The sequence below is a fragment of the Neolamprologus multifasciatus genome, chromosome 19 (genome assembly GCF_963576455.1).
Source record: "Neolamprologus multifasciatus chromosome 19, fNeoMul1.2, whole genome shotgun sequence".
Lineage (NCBI taxonomy): Eukaryota > Metazoa > Chordata > Actinopteri > Cichliformes > Cichlidae > Neolamprologus > Neolamprologus multifasciatus.
In genome coordinates, this window is record NC_140457.1 from 25,464,967 (window position 1) to 25,473,041 (window position 8,075).

The window sequence follows — 8,075 nt, forward strand, 5'->3', positions numbered from 1 at the left end:
GTCACCTTTTGGAACTAATTTTTGTATCTGACTGCCCCCCCTTCATGATACAGAAGCTGAAAACGGCGAATGAACCGCTTTGATTTGGCACATAGTGACAACACTAATCGTTCCACAGGGTCAGACTCAGACTCTTGGGATCCCAGGACACACTTCTACCTTTAACCCAGACGGAATAGCACATTGGGGGCCAGAAGTTCCTAGTAAGCACCGCCCTCCTCATCCCCGCTCCGAGATAAGAGAAAAGGGAAGTTGAATCCCTGCGACTGCAACTCAAATGTGAAACGATCTGATACGGACTGATTGGCGGACTCATTAGCTGACTTCACCGGCTACCTGACTAACACACATGCTGACTGTGAGGATTTCAGTCTTCCTCCAGGTTTCAGCACAGGAAAACATTTCTTCTTCTTTTGTTTGACCCCGTTCATAACAAGGAAGGAGGGATCAACAAGACACTAAAGGTCAAACACACTCATGGGCGCGAGATGAAGTCAAAGCCTTGTAGAAGAGCTTTTCAGTTTCGGTGAGGTGGGAGATGGTGCGCTCTCACTTTTAAATCCTAAATGACAGAAAAAAGAAAGAAAAAAACAAAAAACAAAGAACCCCCTTCCCGCTACATGAACTTTGACCCTCGTCAAGGACAGCACATGCACGATTTGTGTCAAAAGTCCACATGCCAATTTCATGTCTGTTTGCTTAGCTCTTTTTTTCTCTCCATTATTTTCATTTTTTTAAAACAAAAATATTTTTTGTAACGTCAGATATCGACCCAGCTTGTGTGTTTGTGTGTGATGATGCTGATGATGTGTGTGATGGTGTATCTGTGTGAACTGACCTGTGGTTTGTATCGCAGCCACTTTGTACCTTCCCATCATGGGGAAGGAGGGGATTCAGAAGGGAAAAAGGAACGGAGAATGTGGACTTTTGGATCTGTGATGCTCCATGTGAGCGATTCGTCACACTAACTGTTCCCGAGTGTCTCCATAGAGCCTCAAACTGTTAACGCACCGCCTCTCAATCGGAAGGGACGGCAACCCCTCGACGATGGCACATGAATAAGGAAACCACTACGTTGCGATGCATTCTGGACCTGTTCGGTTCAAGGAGGCGTCTTCCATGTTGGGCTTACTTCTTAGAGGATGCTTCACATCTTTTCATTTCCATTTTTTTTTCATTCTCCCGTTTCTGTTGGTTTGTTGAAATCAAAAGTTTGCATGTCTCTGTTTTTGCCACTTAGTGAAAAAAAAAAGAGCTTTAACGTTAAAAAAAAGAAAGAAATGAAACTAAATGAGCTCCTGTTCAGATTTGCATTGTTTTATCTGAATCTCTTTGGGTTAACGGGAACGTTTCAGAAAACATTTTCGGGGTTTTTTTGTTCTTTTTCCGCCATGCAAGAAATCAACACTTAATATCATATTTTTGGTTATATAGTTTTCCCTAAATAGAGGAAAGAAGTATATATAAGTATATATAAATATATAAAAAAAATATCAGCAGCAGAAGTTGCTGATTTAGTGAACTACCACGGGGTACTGGACTATAATCTGTCAGAAGCTATAATCATATTTCTTTGTGGTTTGGGTGGTGTGTGAGTGTGAACGAGAGCGTGTGTGTTTACACAGGGGATGGGAGTGGGTTTGATAACAGATGGTTAGTTTTGAACTCCTCTTTGACCTGTCCAACACACACACACACACACACAAATAAAAATCTCATTGCTTTCTTCGTCTGCGGCACACTGAGGGAGACGGAGGCACATAAATGAAGCCTCTCGTGCTGAACATAAAGCCCCGTAGAGGATATCGAACTCCTTATTTCTGGTCTTCTGTCCATCTGGATCCAAGTTCTCCTGTCTGCTGTGTAATAATCATTTTTAAGCTTTTCCATGAGCTGAAACGTACAAGTTGGTAACAATTTGGAATAAAATTCTCATGAAGCGAACAATTACATTTTAAAGGTATATATTGCACTTTTTGTAATTAAAATATGCCAATAAAATAATGCTACGTACTACATAATAGTTACAGTATTTAATAAATAACTATTTTTGTAGTCGGGGGGACTAAATCTGAATGCATCCATTACTGTTGATGTGTTAGAAACAATAAAGAAAATAGCCACACTTTTAATCTGCACATGCCATGCCAGCAAAGTCAGAAATATATGTGTGCAGGTCATTTCAATTTTTATAGAATATAGTTGTGTCTTATAAACAATAAGTGAATATTAATTTGGTTTATTTGGAAATTTAATTGGCACCAAAAACAACATCTTTCCAGGTCGTGTGCTAAATTAGCCCCTAAAATGCTTCTGTAGTGTGTAATTATAAAGTCTATATTAATGGTACTCTCAATTAGTTTATCTATTTATACAAAATAATATGTAAATATTTGTTTTGAGTGTGTTTAAAAAGCTAGGCAGATGTGTTATTTGTGGTCGCTGTCTGTGAGGATGACAGATACAGGTTTAAGGCAGGTGAAACTTCCTGTTAATGTGGATTCAGATGGACAGAAACACATTTTAGGCAGCAGAAATAACCTCAGTTTAAAAGCAGCAGCCAAAAACTGTCGGTGAGCTTGACGAGCAGACACAGAGTGAATGTCAGTGTAGGTACTGAACTGAAAATGTCTATTTTTAAAGGGTTTTACTGTGGTGAACCTGAGACTTCCACTAAAATGTCCAGCTCACGTGCAGCTGCTGTGCTCCTCATCATTTTTAATTCACTTTTAATAAACTTTTTTTTTTCCTTTTTGAAGAACCTTTTAAAAAGTACTTTCATTTATAATTTAACCCACTTTTATGAACTTCCTCTCTGCACTTTCTGCTGCCTTCTCCAGCGCTACAGCCGAGCATTATCCCCTCAGTGAATGTCAGCATTGAGAGACGAATCAGTGATATAATGTAGTTTTGTCCTGTTTTGGACGCCTGTCTCCTTCTGTGTCCTCGTTGCACTCTTTTCAGACCTCATAATGGCTCACTGCTTTGTAAAGCAAGTCTTGTTATTTTTTAGTCGGTGCTCAAAAAACTGGTCTGTTAGACATTAAAAATGTCATGTTTTTAATGGTGGACAGTTATGCAATTAACAGAACCAACTTAGATGATTGGTTTTGCATATGACCTTGAGATAAAACAAGTTTTACTGAGGGGAAAGGAATGGAGCCAAACGCCTGTCTAACCTCACATCGCAGGTCTGATTGAGAGGGCACTTTGAAGGAGACCTGCATCTATAATGGGGCAAATATTTTCTTCTGAGATGTGAGCGATGAGGTTAAAGGTGTGCTAAAGGAAGAAAATATTCAGAGCGGAAGCCAAACCCTTACTTTACAGATTTTATGATTTTGGACAGAGGAGGATTTTGAAGGGCACATTGAAGCAAGTGAATAAGTGAGGCTGGGAGAGAGTGTGAGAGTGTTTTTCCTGGGGGGCAGGGCTGAGGGAGGGTGGGGTTCAGCTGCTAGATGATATAAGACTAAGTTCGTCTGTAGTTTTCCATCAATCAATCGACTCTTCTTTTAATTTACCTTTTTTTTCCCAATAAGATCTGCCTTTATCCAATCACACCGGTGTACAAACCAACTGACTTTTAACATCCGCTGTATTATAGTAAATAAAAATGATTTTCAGAAATGGAAAAACTCTAAAAGATCTTTTTTTTTCTTTGTTTGCTCTCCATAATGTTTCCAAATAAAGATTCTTTTTTCCAAAGTTGTCAATCTTTGTTTATATTTCTGTATATTTTTATAGTCTTATAATAAAAACCAAAACGTGACATGTAAGTGTCTTAATAAGGTTTCTCATCGTAGGAGTCGAAGCATGTCCAGAAAGATGCTCAGAGACACTAAAGCAGAAACGAAATGGGTGCTGGCATTTCCAGCACCTTTTAAATTATTATTATTATTTTTAAAATAAGACAACGGCTTAAATGAAGTACAAGTAAATTAACCCTGTACTTCATAAAGTGTGTTTGTGTATTCATTTGCATTGTGACCGGTCACAACCATGCTCTTATTCTGTGATGGTGTTCTGGTGAAGGTGTTTAACAATTAGCAGCGGTGCAACGTAATGACTAAATTCCTCACAATTTAAGCAGCGGGTTAAATTACAAAAAAATATCTTTTACAAAAAGTAGATATTTATTCTGGAATTCCATAACAAACTGTAGTTTAGCTTCAGCATGACTTATATGCAGGAAAAAATGACAGTAAAAGAATTAGCTGATAGCAGTGATAAATGTTGAGCTTTTATCATTAATAACTGATAAAAAAAAGTTCTTATGGAATATAGAAATCAAATTATTGAAGTGTAATTTGAGTAGAATACTTTTATTTCTTCATATTTTTGTTAAAGTTTTTTTTTTCCCTTTCGGTCTTCATGCTAAGCTAGGCTAAACCTACACTGACCTATCTCACAGATAAATATATAAGCTTTGAATAAACCTGTCAACTACAATGAAGCTAATGCAGCGGAACTCCCTTGTTACAGTACTTGTCAGATTAGGGTTATATATAGTAAATGTGATGTCCCTTTAAGTAAAACAAGCAATTAAACATTAAACTTGGGGTTCCCAGGTAAACCATAAACAAAGCAGATGTGACAAAAGAGGCATCTGTACTCAAGATGTTAAAAAAAACCAAACAAACAAAGGCCTAAAGAATTGAATACAATTGTATCAGAATGGTTTATCTAACGACTAACCATTACTGGACCATCAAATAATAATAAAAATAATAGTGTGTCTGAAGGCTGAGGGCTTTGTGTACTTTATATATTTTTTTGTATTTTCAGTAGAAATTTTGAATTCAGGTCCTTGACATGATGTTTTAACATGAATATATACTAGTACTTAAGCAATGAATTATTCTCCAACCTCTTAAGCATTAGTCCAAAACTGTCCCTCCAAACAATGTTCTTATTAGGCTGCAGGGTTACCCGTATTTACTCTTAGATTATCAAACAAAATCTGAACGTTGTAAAAAGTTGGAACTTTTTATGAGACATCCTGGTCTGGAATTGAGTGAAAGGAACTTTCTTGAAATCTAATGGAGTTAAAGTAAAAAGTAGCATAAAATGAAAGCACATATAAAATTGTTACAGTGCTTAACCTCCTAGGACCTGGCGTCCACATATGTGGACGTCACATTTTTGGTTATTTAGACCAAACTACTCAATTTTGCTCTACAAGGGCCTGATATCCACTTACGAGGACATTATACTGCTACTGTTCTATCAAAATGTTATATGAATATCTTCATATGTGGCTCTCATTTTTCTTAGAAACAAAGATTAGGTAAAAAAAATAATAATCTGGCAATTCTTTGTTTTTACATTCATCAGGTCCCAGTCAGCCCAAATATCAAAGAGAAATTAAAAATGCATGCCGTGGAAAAGTTTGGGTCTTAGGAGGTTAAATATGCCTTTAATCATTCCTGGGTTTTTTGTTTTGTTTGGTCTTTATTAATTATTTTTATTTTCCAGCATCAGTGATAAAACTCATGATATTTATTAGGTCACAAAAATGAAATTCATTTTACCGGTTACAACTCTTGCTTCCACCAACAGAATGTAAAGTGCTCCATCTGGTGGTATAAACCTTTACACATCAGCATCTTCCCTTACTGAAAACGCATGCACATAAAAATGTAAAACCTCAATAACTATCAGCATCGTGCCTTAAATATCAGCAGCTATGCTTACTGACAAACAGAACACGACTTAATGAATTGTGTCAATTATCATGACTAATAAATTATGGATCATATTTCTTTCTTTTATACTCAGTTTAAGGTCACAGGAAATGGGATTATTTTTTGTCATTAAAAATGAAATTATATCAATTGTTCCATTAATTCATTACATCAATGTTGAATGCTTGATTTGCTGCAGCTATTAATCATATGATTAATACTGACTTATAATAATTAGTGTTACGATAAGGGCAACAAACAAAAACGTTACTTCAGAGGCACTTTGGTTATGCTTAATAAATCATGATTAGCATAACATTTAAATATAAGGCAGTTTATTTGCCATACTATTAACCACTAAGCTCGTTTAGATCTACAGTGTTTCTTTTTTTAAAAAAAAAACTTTATGTCAGCATGAATCCACCCACAACCCCATCGCGTCTCTAGGAGGCCCTCTGGTGGCCGCGGGATGTTATGCAAGTGCTAGGGTCGCTTATTAGCTTCATATACAAACTAGCTTACAGGCTCTGTTAGTGCATGGGAAATTATCTATTTGTGATTTTTTTATATACATTTTTGTAAGCATAGCGGAGATACAAGTTTCCAGCACTTTACATTTAATTTCTGTTCAAGAAAAAAGACGAAGAAGAAACAGCCACGTGACCAACATCTCCTGAAGTAAATGTAAACATTTTGAATGCGTCAGAGGCTAGTAATAGTGGACACACACGAGCAGTTTATGTAGGATTTTTGTAGTTAATATTGTTCCCTTTGGAAGTTTCTTCATACACACAAACGAAAAGGTGAATTAAGAGAAAAAACTGCACATGCAGCCACTGAAAGAAATGAAATGCGGCGTGAATAACTGATGTAAAGCGGCATTTTGTCTCCAGTTTCCTACCTGAACTTACCTTCTTGGCAGCAGATGGTGCTGTGGTGTCAAAGACGGCAGACAAAGTCTGTTGTTGTCTGTTTGGGCATTTTAACAATCACACAATTGCCCAGATGTTAGTGCATGGTGGATCAAACTCTGACAGTGCTTTTCTGTGTTCATGTTTCCATCAGTTTTAGTTGATGGAATCACCAAAATAGAATCAACCACCCCCCGTGGTTTGGAGCTGAGATGTAAGTAGCTACAGCCATCTGTAAAACACAGTAGCACTGTTTCCTGTTTCTGTAGAAGATTACTTTCAGATACTGTTCATCTGCTGTAAATCATTTTCTAGACCAGCTACTTCTTCTTTTGTCCTCTGCTTGTTCAGTCTCTTCAAAACATTGTACACCATGTCAAGACATGCCACGTTTTTGGCAGATTAATCTTTGGGAATCACCCTGGTGGTGCCAAAATATTATGCCTGTCAAACAAACAATTATCTAAAAATAGTCAGGTGCAAGAACGAGACTGACAATGAGTGAAAAAAGCAGCCAGTGTCCAAAGACAAACTTTAAAAGACCTTCAGTAGCCTGGATAACCGCTGACAAGAAAATCTGGCTCTTTGGAAGAAAAATAGAAAAAAATACTGTGTTTTGCACAGTATAGTGATTTCCTTACAGCAATCGGTAAAAAGTATTTGTCAGCAGATGTAGTGGCTCTCTTTCCATCCTGGGGTTAACAAAAAATTGCACTATTGATTTTGAAAAAATGTATTTATTTGAGGTTTTTCAACATGTTTGTTACTATCTGGTGAATTATTTTTGTGATTTTTTTTGTGTGATATGCTTAGTATTGCAGTAATATATATAGCAAATATACTTTGCGATTTTTTAACCAATTTTTCTGCTTCACGTTATGTCCGCAAAGTTAAACTTCAGGATTTGTATGTGTAAAAAAACTTTGTGTGTGCGTAAAAAAGATTTGTATGTGTAAAAAAAATTTGTGTGTGCGTAAAAAAGATTTGTGTGTGGACTTAGCCAAAAAAAAACCCTGCAAGTTACAAGTACGAATTTTGACCCTATTTTTCTTCCTTTCATCTGATTGGTCAATGTCATGTCAATCACAAATGTAACAATCCAATCAGAGAACAGATGGGTTTGGCTGTCGGAGGGGCGCTTTTTTTGAACTGCAGGTCTTTGAAGGGAATAAATGCCCTTTTACATGCCAACCCAGCGTTTTCCTTCATCACCACGAAGTAAAACAGTCTGTGGTCGTCTGAGTTTGGTGATTTTTGTGTCACAGGTCTACGTGTTTAATACAGGGACTTCCACAGCCTTTTCAACAGCGCTGCGGACCGCGGGGTGGGGGCGGGCAGTGTTTTGAAAATGACAGTCTTCATCACAAAGCTTTCTTCGTTATGAATTAGCATAGATGTTTTTATTGAACATTTGAAGAACTAGTAAAAAAACCCAGAAACTCTTGTAGAGGACATAAAGTCAGAGATAAGGAGCAGG